The sequence below is a fragment of the Equus asinus genome, chromosome 8, assembly GCF_041296235.1.
Source record: "Equus asinus isolate D_3611 breed Donkey chromosome 8, EquAss-T2T_v2, whole genome shotgun sequence".
In the NCBI taxonomy this organism is placed as follows: Eukaryota; Metazoa; Chordata; class Mammalia; order Perissodactyla; family Equidae; genus Equus; species Equus asinus.
In genome coordinates, this window is record NC_091797.1 from 31,197,424 (window position 1) to 31,210,538 (window position 13,115).

The window sequence follows — 13,115 nt, forward strand, 5'->3', positions numbered from 1 at the left end:
ACTGTCCATTTCTAAATTTGATTGATAGTGCCAAATTTCCCTCCATAAAACTTTTACCAGTATACAACTCACCATCAATGTATGAGAGCACATTATGACACTTCTTGAGCTATGCCCGTTTTATAGGTGAAAATGATATATCCCCAAACTTTTTTATTCTTCTTATGTTAATTAGGGTATGCCAAACTGCTGTAATGAATAGACCCAAAAGTGTATGACAGCTCGAATTCACTAGAAGCTTAAATCCACTAAGGTAACAACAGGCAAGTGTGGATGATTAATGAGTAACTCTCCTACAGAAGGTAATTCAGGGATCCTGACTCCCAAACGTTAATATGTTGACTCCCCCTTTTTTTTCCTGGGAAAATTAAACCACTTCAATACTTCCTCAAAAAGAGAGGTCAAGAAGGGGGCCAATTGTGATCTAGAAGACTAAGGCAAGGAGGTTAGTGAAATTTGTTACAGTGTCCACTGCTCTAGTTAGCCCTCTGAGTGTAAGTAATATTCATCATGTCTCTCCCTCACAAGCCATTTTTGATTCCCCTCACTCTTTGAATTTAGTCTAGATTGTTTTTATGGTTTGGTTACAGAGACTACTATCCCAGAACCTTCTATGTCTTATTTACCCTTCCTTTGTTGGATTCTGATTGTTTTAATGTCTACTGACAGCCATTAGCATGCATAAAAGTACTAAAAGACGTCGAGTAAATTCCATGGGTTCCAAACATATTCTTCCCTGCCCTTATTGTGTATGTGAAACCGTAGTTTCCCATGGTAATTAAGATCAATTCCTGCATTCAGTACATAACTTCCCTTGTTTGCCAGATGCTCTACTGACATTAGATGGCAGTCACAGCTAATTAATTGAAATCTTTCTGTGTCATTTGCAGAAGCAATTCTCTTCCAGTAACCAGAATATCTAAATTGGGAGAGCGAAAGTTTGTAAATACAGTTAGCATAAATTCCACAAGTAGGTTTAATAGTGAGAGGGGCCACTCCATTTTGGTTTGCATCATTGGTTCAAGGCTTATACCACATCTTAGAGGGCAGTATCCTCTAGCCAACACCATTCAGTCATTCTGTTGGACTGGATACATCTTGGTAATGGGTTCAGATGAGCCTGTTGACACATCTTTCTTATTAAATGGGTTCCATGGTCTGAGGCAATATTATGCAAGATATTACACCAATGAATATAGCATTCCATGAGTCCTTGGATGGTGCAGGCTCTAAAGGCACCATGGGCAAAAATGGCAAACCCCATATTCAAAATACATATATTACAATTCCAGGAAGGATAAAGCACTTCCCCTTCAAGGGGAAAGCTTTTGATGTAGTCAGCCTGCTGCCAATTGCCTTGGATGGTATCCCCAAGGAATGGTACCATTTTAAGAGCTCAATGTTGTTCTCTACTTTCGGTTTGTTGGGGCTCAGATATTCATTAACTAGACCATTTTTGTTGAGTGCAAGTCCCTGTTGTTGAGCCCATGTATATCTTTCCTCCCTCCTATGATGGGCATGCTGCTCATGGGCTCATTGCACATTCACTGCAGTGGCCAAGGAGAGAAGCAGGAGGATAGCCATAGGATGAGTTGTCCTTGTAACTTTTGAGACCCACCTCTGATGTATATGCTTTATGGTGAGGATTAAAGTGAAACACAAAGATCTATACACTTTGAATCAATTTCTGGAGGTCCACCTATATACCTCTTTCACATTCTTCCTGTTCCAGCTCTACCGGGTTTGTTCTTTTTAGGAACTTGATCACTCAGACGAACAATTCACCACTGTCTAAGAGTAAATGCCTACATCTCAGGCTACCTGTTTCTGCATTCAAAGGGGATAATTAGATCTTGGAGAGCCATCACCAAGTGAGCCTGTAATATAGCAGCAGTCCACTTCCAAACAATGTCACCATGTAATCCAACACTTTTGGGAACTGAGGTAGAATTCTTTTTTCCCTCATTAGCTAGTTAAACAAAACTCTCACAATGACATAGACATAGGTTTAGGGAAAGGCGATGGTGCAGTAGAAGTAGGTAAGGCATGGGAGTTTAGACTTACTATTAAATTATTTTATAATTTACTAATGTATTTTCAATTTGTTCAAGTCTGGTTCCAAATGTACCACTCTAATGGCACAATGGATTGTGGTTGTGCATGCTCAAACTATGACTCTATGAATCCTATAACATCCAGCAAAAAGTCACATAGTTAGTGTGCTAAGTTCCTGAAAGGAAGAAAATGCGCACTCGGTCTTATCTTTAGAAAACGTGACTTCATGCAAAGTTACTGTTACAGAAGTTTTACTGTGTCATATTTTGGAACATGTGGTGTGCTAGAATTGCTCAAAAGAGTTTAAGCTGTGACTTTCACTTTAGGCCGTGATAGAGTAATTGGTATCAGACATAGCATACTAATGGAAATAACTAGAATAAATAGAAAAAATATATAAGGTGGCTGTTTTCAGACATTGGATGAGAGGCCCTAAAGTACTGTGTCTCTTGAGACAGGGACATAAGCAAGAGGAAACCTATGACTTGCTGAATTTTTGCCTGAAAAACCTCTTCAAACCATGATGGACAGGAGGCAGTCACAAGCAGAACAAGGTGGACTTGCTGAGTTAAAGAGAAAGTGATTTGAGTTTGGGAAGACTGAGGAGGATGGAATCTAAAGGCAGAGTTTCAGAGAAGAAGGAAAGTTGAAGAAAGAGCTCCAGAAATCTACTTAATGTCCCTTTGAGTCTATTGCTTAATATGAAGCTGAAATGCATAGAGTGAAACTACAACGCCTAGAAAAGAGTGATCCAGTAGCTGGAATCTGACGTGTTCCTAGAAGATATACAGCAGCGGAATTCACATTTTAATCAACCAGAGTGTAAAGACCCTTTGAATATCAGGCATTCAGGGTCCACTAGGAAGATCATGCCTTAATAGTGGAGCAAAAGCAGTCCTAGATTAGTACTACTCTAACCCATAATGAAGCTTAGAAAGAAACCTCAAAAGGATTAAGCTGCTCTGTAAGCAAATTAACTGCTTATCATAATAAATAACAAAATCCATTAAAGAAGTTCAAGAACTTAAGAAAATCAAATCCACAATGTTCAGTATCTGATGAAAATTACCAGATACACCAAGAAAGAGAATAATAATGAACTATAATGAGGAGAGAAAGAAGTCAGTGGGAAAAGAAACAGAAATGGCAAAGAAGATGGAATTAGCAAAGGATGTTAAAACAACTGTGATAAGTATGCTCAAGGAATTATAGAAAAAAAGCATGATGAGCAGAGAAATGGAAATATAAAAATATTAAAAGACACATCTAGAAATAAAAATACAATATCTGAAATAAAAATTCTCTGGATAGATTGATTTCCCCTATCTCCCCTAAGTAACAAAACTTTAATCTGCAAAGTGAAGGGCATCAAAATCATAGCCTGAGGATACTGATGGAAATGAACTGCATCTGGGGAGTGGAGTGAGGGAAGACGTGCTATCCATAGGGAGAAGCATAAACATTTGTGAAGGCCACCATAAGGAGACCCAAGGCCACACTGCCTTCCTTAACCTGAAGCATAATCATGACATCAGAGAACTACCCAACTCACATCCCACCACCATACTAACAGCAGGTGAGTAAAAATAATGAATAAAGGTGGGGCATAACTGGGATAGCTTCAAGCAACAGACCCTCTCTGGGAAGTGGCACAAAGGCAAGACACAAAGCTAGGTGGGGAGACAAACACAAGGTATCACCGAGGAATTTGAGGGGCTGGCTCAGTGGCACAGTGGTTAAGTGTGCACATTCTGCTTTGGCAGCCCAGGGAACACTGGTTTGGATGTGGGTGTGGACATGACATCGCTTGGCAAGCCATGCTGTGGTAGGCGTCCCACGTGTAAAGTAGAGGAAGATGGGCATGGATGTTAGCTCAGGGCCAGTCTTCCTCAGCAAAAAGAGGAGGATTGGCAGCAGACGTTAGCTCAGGGCTAATCTTCCTCAAAAAAAAAAACAAAAAAAAAACCAGAGGAATTTGAAGCTACTGATGCAGTGAGGGTAACCATAGTAACAACAAGCTTCAAACTCAGTTCAATTAATGGCTAGATTAATGAAAATCCCCACGGTAAAGGCCTGGCACAAGGAAAAGCATGCTCATCTCCAAGCATAAAAAGCTTACCCCGGTACCTTTTGTCTTATACAACATGTCTGGATTTTCAGCAAAAATTATGAGGCATGCCAAAAGTCAAGAAACAAAATACAGTAAGAAGGGACAAAGAAATCATCAGAACTAGACTCAGAAATGATATAAATATTGGAAAAATTTTTTATAATCTTAACTATGAGTAATGTGTTAAAGTTTCCAATGAAAAAGGTAGACCTCTTGAAAATAAGATAGGTAATTTCAGCAGAGGAATGGAAACTGTAAGAAAAAATGAAATGGAAATACTAGAAATAAAAAACACATTAACAAAAGTGAAGAATTCTGGGCCAGCCCTGGTGGCCTAGTGGCTAAGTTCTGTATGCTCCACTTTGGGGGCCCAGGTTTGGTTCCCAGGTGCAGACCTACACCACTTGTCAGTGGCCATGCTGTGGTGGCAGCTCACATAAAAGGAAAACAAGAGGAAGATTGGCAACAGATGTTAGCTCAGGGTGGATCTTTCTCAGCAAAAAACAAAAGAAAGTGAAGAATTCAACGAGGCCATTGGCAAGCTTGACACAGCCAAGGAGAGAATCAATGAATTTGAAATAGTTTAACAGAAATTACCCAGATGAATCACAAAGAGAAAAGGGAGTGAAAAAAAAAAACTTTTAAAGTGAAGGCAATATAAGACTTTTTCCGGCAAACATATGTTAATCCATTCAATATGGCACTGCTGCTCCTTGTTACTGTTTTCTGTTTTTTCCCCACTCTTTTGTTTTTCTCTCTTTTTGACTCACTTCAGATAATTTCTAGTAGGTATATAAAGAATTGAAATTTTTTAAGAAATAAACTTATCATTGTGATTGGTTTTAAAAAAAACTTTGTATTTTGAAATGATTATAGATTCACAGGGAGTTGCAAAGGTAGTACAGAGCGGTCTTGTATAGTCTTCACCCAGTTTTCTCCAATTGTATCTTACATAATTATGGTACAATACCAAACCAAGAAATTGACACCGGTACAATGCGTGTGTGTATGTGTCATTTTATCACATGTGTAGATCTGTGTAGCTGCCACTGCAATCAAGATACAGAACTATTCCATCACCACAAAGATCTCCCTCATGCTACTCCTTTATAGACACACCCATCTTTCTCCCAACATTCCTTACCCCTGGGAACCACTAATTCAAAGGAAGTATAAATATATTGAGAGGAAATTAAAGTACACAAGTTTTGTTAGATGTACCTGTATTTCATTTTTTTAATGACTATAAATGATATTGTATTTTTAATTTCAGCTTTCATATCTCTATTGCTCTTAAATAGAAATAAAATAGATTTTAAAGTTGATCTTGTAACCTGCAATCTTGCTAAATTCACTGATTCTCAAGGGTTTTTTTTTAGGATTCCTTGGGAATTTCCTCATAGACAATTATGTCATCTGTAGTGACAGTTTCATTTCTTCCTTTCCGATCTTTAGGTCTATTATTTCCTTTTCTTGCCTTATTGAGCTGGCTAGACCTTCCAGTACTATGTTGAGTAGTAGTGGTGAGAGAAGACATCCTTGCTTTGTTCCATATCTTAGGGAAAGAACATTTACTTTTTCATCAAGTTTGATATTAGCTATAGATTTTTGTTTTTGATTTTGCAGGGGAAGATTCGCCCTAAGCTAACATCTGTTGCCAATCTTCCTCCTTTTTTCTTCCTCCCCGCCAGCAAAGCTCCAGTACAGTTGTGTATAGTTGCAAGTTCTTCTGGTTCTTCTATGTGAGCCACCACCACAGCATGGCTACCAACAGTTACTGGTGTGGTTCCCAGCACAGGAACCAAATCCAGGCTGCTGAAGCTGAGCGTGCCGAACTTTAAGTGCTAGGCCATCAGGGCTGGCTCTATAGGATTTTTTGTAGATGTTCTTTACCAGGTTAAGGAGTTCCCTGTATTCTTGTTTTCTGAGAGTATTTATTATGAATGTGTGTTTGATTTTGTGAAATGCTTTTTCTGTGTCAACTGATATAATCATTTGATTTTTTTGTTTTCTAGCCTGTCGTATGGTAGATTACAATTATTGTTAGGTGAATATTGAAACATCCTGGAATAAATCTCACTTAGTCATGGAGTATAATTCTTTTTACTCTATACTGCTAAATTCTATTTACTAATATTTTGTTAAGGATTTTTATGTTTATATTTCCGAGAGATACTGGTCTATAGTTTTCTTTTTTTTGTGCTTTCTTTCTTTGGTTTTGGTAATACAGGCCTCATAACATGAATTAGGAAGTGTTTCTTCCTCTTTTATTTTGTGGAGAGATTATGTAAAATTGGTGTTAATTCTTCTTTAAATGTTGGGTAGAATTCTTTAGTTGAACCATCTGGACTTGGAGATTTCTTCTTAAATTATTATTTTAATTTTGTTAATGATTACAGGATTACTCAAATTATCTATTTTATATTGGGTGAGTTGTGGTGGTTTATACTTTTTGAGGAATTGTTCCATTTTGTCTAAGGTGTCAAATTTATGTTTTGAATTAATCACAGTATTCCCTCATTATCCTTTTGATGTCAGCAGGGTCTATAGTGATATAACTTCTTTCATTCCCAATAAATATAATTTCTGTCTTTACTTTTTTTCTTTGCCAGTTTTGTTAAAGGTTTGTCAATCTTATGAATATTTCCAAGGAAGCAGTTTTTGTTTTGTTGATTTTCTTTACTTTTTATTTCCAATTTCATTGATTTCTGCTATTAGCTTTATTATTTCCTTTACTGTGCTTGCTTTGGATTTATTTTGCTCTTTTATCTAGACATGATTGTCTATTTCCTGAGAAAGGCATTTAGATTAAAGATTTGATACTTTTTTTTTTGGTCTAACAAGTATTTAGTGCTACAAACTTCCCTGCTGTGGCTGCATTCCACAAACTGTGATATATTGTGTTTTCCTTTGCAGTCAGATCAATCTGTTTTTTGATTTCTCTTGAGATTTCCTTTTTGATTCAGGGATTATGTAGAGATGTGTTGTTTAGTTTCTAAGTGTTTAGAGAGTTTACTGTTATTTTTCTGTTATTGATTTCTGGTTTGATTTCATTTTGGTCAAAGAACACACTCTGTATGATTTCAATTATCTGAAATGTTTTCAGGTCTGCTTCATAGCCCAGGATGGGGTCTGTCTTGGCTTTGTTCCTTGATCACTTGAAGACTGTGTCTGCTGCTGTTCTTGGGTGAAGTGTTCTGTGTTGATTAGATCCTGTTAGTTGGGGGGTAAAGTTCTTTCATATTTTCTGATTTTCCATCTCATGGTTATATGTCAGCTATTTAGAGACAGTCTTGAAGTCTCCAGCTAGAGCTGTGGATTTATCCATTTCTCCTGTCACTTCAATCAGTTTTATTTCACATATTTTGCAGCTCTATTGTCTGGGGGATGTGTATGTTTAGATGCGCCATGTCGTCTTGGTGGATTTACCCTTTTATCATTATGAAATATCTATCTCCGTTTTTGGTAATTTTCTTTACTTTGATGTCTAGTTTATATAGCCACTCCTGCTTTCTTTTGATTAAATTTTGCATGGTATATTTTGTTCCATCATTTTACTTTCAACCTACCTTTATCATTATATTTGAAGTGAGTTTCTTTTAGATATCGTATAAGTGGGTCATCCCTTTGTTATTCTGCTAATTTCTCTGTTTTTTAATTGGTGTATTTAGACCATTTGCAGTTAATGTAATTGTTGATATGTTAGAGCTTATATCTGCAGTTTATATTTTATTTTATATTGTTTCTTTCTCTCTCTGTCTCTCTTATTATTTTGGTTCCTCTGTTTTATTTTTCCCAACAGCTTGTGGATTACTTGAACATTCTTTAGAATTCCATTTTGATTCATCTATAGTGTTTTGGCTAGATGTCTGTGTATACATTTTTTAAGTGGTTGCTCTAGGCATTGCATTCATGTACTTAACATTGCAATTTACTGATGTCCACATTTTGCTGGTTTGAGTGACATGCAAAACCTTACTTCCCTTTACATCTCTCTACTTTTTCCTATTTACAATAGAATTGTCTTAAATATTTCCTCCACATACACTAAGAACTATATCGGACAGTTTTGCTTGAACTATTAAACATAATTTAGAAAACTCAACAGGAGAAAGAAAGCTTATTATACTTATCTATTTTTTTTACTCTTTGCATTTTTCTTTCTTCCTTTGAATATCCCATGATTCCTTTTTAATCATGTTATATAGGTTTAGATAACTTCCTTTTGTCATTCTTTGTGTTCAATCTGGTGGGGACACATTCTCTTCGTTTTCCTTCAACTGAGAATGTCTTGATTTTCTCCTCATTCCTGAAGGATATTTTCACTCAATATATATTTCTGCATTGACAATTCTTTCCTTTAATTACTTGAAAAATGTTGTGCCACTACATTCTGGCTTTGATGGTTTCTAATTAGAAACTGACTGTTGTTTGAATTGTTTTTCCCAGATATGTAAAGTGATTTTTTTGGTCTTGTTGCTTTCAATATGTTTTCTTCATCTTTAGCTTTCAGAACTTTGACTATGATATGACTTGACATGAATTTCTTTGTAGTTAACCTGTTTGGGGTTTGCTCAGCTTAGGGGACCTGTAAGTTTATGTCTTTTGCTAAATTGGGGCATTTTCAGTAATCATTTCTTTGCATACTTTTTAAGCCACATCGTCTTTTTCCTCTCTTTCCAGAACTTCAATGACATGAATATTACATTTTTTGTTATAATCCCACAGGTCCCTGAGATTTATTTAATTTTTTTTCCAGTACTCTTTTTCTCTGCTGTCCAGGTTGGGTATTTTCTACTGTTCTCTTTCTAGTTCATTGATTTTTTATCCAGTCTACTAATAAGCCCATCAAAGGCAATCTTCATTTCTGTTACAATGTTTTTGATCTCTAGTGTTTCTTTTTGGTTATTTATTAGAATTTCCATCTCTCTGGTTACATGGTCCATCTGTTCTTGCATACTGTCTACTTTATCCATTAGATCCTTTAATATCTTAATCATAGTTGTTTTAAATTCCTGGTCTTATAATTCCAACCTCCCTGTCACATTTGAGTCTGGTTGTTATACTTGTTCTGCCTCTTAAAACTCTGTCTTTTTGCTTTTAGCATATTATAATTTTTTCTTGGTAGCTGGACATACTGTTCTGGGTAAGAGGAATTGCTGTACATAGATCTTTAGTAATGTGGTGGTAAGGTGTGTGTGTGTGTGTGTGTGTGTGTGTGTGTAGGGGGGAAGCATTCTACACTCCTATGGTTAGGTCTTAGTCCTTTAACAACCTTCACATATGCTTCTCTGTTTTTTCCTTCCTTAGTTGGAACAGGACGGCTAGAGTGAGCTGGAGTTGGGTATGTCCTTTCCCCTGTTTAATTAGCTTCTGATAAAACCCCAGAAGATTAGGCTCTAGTTAAATGCCTTCTCCAGTGGGCAGGCCTTGTTAAGAAGAAAAGAATGCTCTTGTGTGTTTCAAAATGGTTCTTTTTCCCCTCCTCGTTTTGGAAGCATGAGGGGATTTTTCTCCATTATCCACTGTGAGAATCAGGTCAGGCTCCTGGAGGTGAAGCTCACAAAAGTATGGGGACCCAAATGATTGAGTCCCCCTTGAGTTTTAAACTCTCATACTTATCCAGGAGGAGTTGAAGCCATTTGTCAATTATAGTTCAGGTTTCCTTACCTCAGCACTGGCTCCCATGGGGGTTTGTGCTCTGTGCTCATGAGTCTCTGCTCTGGTAAGTTGTAATTCCCTGTATTTGCCTATTGGTCTCTCTTATTTATTTATTTATTTATTTATTTTTGTGTGTGTGTGTGTGTGTGTGTGTGTGTGAGGAAGATTGGCCCTGAGCTAACATCTGTGCCAATATTCCTATATTTTGCATGGGATGCCTGTCACACCATGGCTTGATGAATGGTGTTAGGTTCATGCCTGGGATCCAAACCTGTGAACCCCAGGCTACTGAAGTGGAGTATGAAAACTTAACTGCTATGCCACTTGGCTGACCCCGGTCTCTCCAATTTTGGGGGCTGTGGATTGCCCTCAGTATTTTTTCTGTGGCATTGGCTGAAGTAGAACAGCTATTCTCTAGGAGTTTTTTGTTTATCTAGGCTGCCCTTTTTCTGGTTCTTTAGCTAGAGAGATCAGGCCATTCCTAGAACTTTAAAAATCTGATCTCATTGGCATTTCTTGTTTGCCAGACTTTCCTGAACCTAATCTGGGAGATAGAAGGCAAAAATACCTATACTTAAAATATATTATTTGATATATATTAAAAACATGAAATATATATGTATTAAACATCTACTAAATATATTGAGATATATATTAAAAACTCTAGAATATATATCCTAGAGTTGTAAATTGTATTTAGTAGGAGAAATATGGAAAAATACATCCACTCCATTTTTTTGGAGTCAGAACTCTCATTACCATCATTTTCAAAAGATATTTTTCCTGAATATAGAATTCTAGGTTGACTAGTTTTTGTATTCAATACATAAAGATATTGCTCCATTGTCTTTTGGCTTGCATAGATTCTGATTTCTGAAGTCATCCTTTGCTTCATTCCTCTGGTAAAATGTGATAGATTTTTTCTTTACTATGGTTGCTTTTAATATTTTCTCTTTATCACTGTTTTTTTTCCTCCACCAATTTGCTTATGATGTGCTTTAGTTTTCTATATGTTTCTTATGCTTAAGTTTCATTGGACTTCTTTCTCTCTCCGCTGGATTATAAGCTACATGAAGGCAATGACCGAGTATTATCTCAAAAGTATTAATTGAGAAAAGTAAATGAATAAGTCTCAAAATATATACAAACCTGTTCATAAGTAAATAGACACAAATACACCTATGTATCTGGTATTTAGCAACATCCTTCCTATTATCTACCTATAAATCTTACCCAGATATCAGCTGGAGACTCAAACCTCTCAAACTTTAAAAAAAGATTTTTTAAACACCATAGCATCCCTTATGGAATCTCATAATCTTACTCAAGAATATTCTAAAAACTAAGATATTTTTACTTTCATGGCCAAGTTGGGACCAAAATTTTTAATTCTAACAAATTCATATGTGTTCTGTGTCTTGATAATTGTAGGAGGAAATGCTGTAAAATCTCTAATATCCTTTCTGTGTCATATGATTAGTCAAAGTTAATCATGGTGACCTCATCTGTGTCGTGAACTGGTTAAGGATTAGACAAGCCTTAAACAATTCTGGCCAATGATATGTGTTGAGAGTTTTGCTCAAGACTTCTCATAAAGTAAAACCAGTCTCTCTCTACACAGTTATACAAATAAGGGAGTATGTTACCACAGAAATTGATGGAAGCCTACTTACACAAATATGGATCATAGTAGGAAACAGATTTTCACTTAGATAATTTAAAATAAAGATACTTTAATTATGGGAGCATTTATAGAAGTATAAACAGCATTAAGGTATGAGCAGATTAAGAGATTTTGAGGTTCCTGGAGACTAGAAACAGTGGGAAGCCTTGAAGAGGCAAAGGGAGCTGGCAGAAGCTATAGTTGTGGTGGGACCAGCCATGGCCAGAACACTTGTACCAAAGCAAGGAGGGAGTGGAGAAGGAACACCATGGCCTTGCTCTTTTTCAGTCTTGCAATATCCTAATGGTATCATTCACTGGCTGAACCCAACTAGAAACCAGCTGGAAAGTCTGACTAAGTAATGCAATCCGTAGCTCAGCCTTTGGAGCACAGAGCATGGCCAATAAGGACGGAGAATGGACCTGGTCAGGTAAACTAAAAGTAATCAGTACTCTCCTTATGACCACCAGAGGAACCAACTACAGTATGAAGCCAATTCTGTAGACAGAACAGAAAGTTAGGAATAATTGGATCCATGTTGACATGGATAAAGACTAAATCAACTGACCCTGTAGAGTGCCTTATTTCTGCACTTTCTATTATGAAATACAGCAAATGTCCTTACTGTATGAGCCAGTCTTGATGTTTTTATTACATGAATGCAAAGCATACTATCTAATATTAGAATAATTTACCTATTGCTTTGTGTATGTGATTGCAGAACACATTCCTTTTATTTTGAATTTCTTCCCTCCTCCACCCTGATCAACTAGAAATACAAGTCTGTTGCATGAAGCATCTTTTGCTGAAGTTTTCAGGCTTATATGGAAGGTTCACATGTCACAATGAAATGTAAAAAATAAAAATTGAAGGGGCCAGCCCAGTGGCACAGTGGTTAAGTTCAGTGTGCTCTGTTTCAGCGGCCTAGGATTCACAGGTTCGGATTCCAGCCATGGACCTAGACTACTTATGAAGCCAAGCTGTGACAGCATCCCACATACAAAATAGAGGAAGATGGGCACAGATATTATCTCAAGGGCCACTTTTCCTAAAGCAAAAATAGGAAGCTTGGCAACAGGTGTTAGCTCAGGGCCAATCTTCTTTATCAAAAAAAGAAAATTGAAATTTCACATTAGATGTTTTCGTCTAAAATAATTTTAGGTTTTTCACTGAATACTCCACTTGTTAGAGTATCTTGCTTTTTTCCAATTCACTGCTTTCTCTATCTCTCCCCTGCTCCCTCCTACTGTCTCCCTTTCACTGTCTGCCCCTTCCATTTCATCTTTCATTACTAGTTTGAAAAACAAGTCCTATACTATTATCCATGGAATGCATATCATGCTCCTCATGGGACATAGATGAACATAGGGGCATTTATGAGCAGCATTCTCTTTTCTTAGAAGGTAATTGTGATAGTAACTAATATCTTCACTACAACAAATACATATTATATGCAAGATAGTCTTACATAGTGAGAATTATTTGTAAATATTACAATAACTAGGAAACAAATTTTGTTTTACTGCATTGTAATGAGGAGATTGAAGCTTGAGGCGTTTATTTGCCCTAAAATACTAGTTGATGAAGCTTATATTTAACCATCATGTGACACCAAAGATTTTTTTT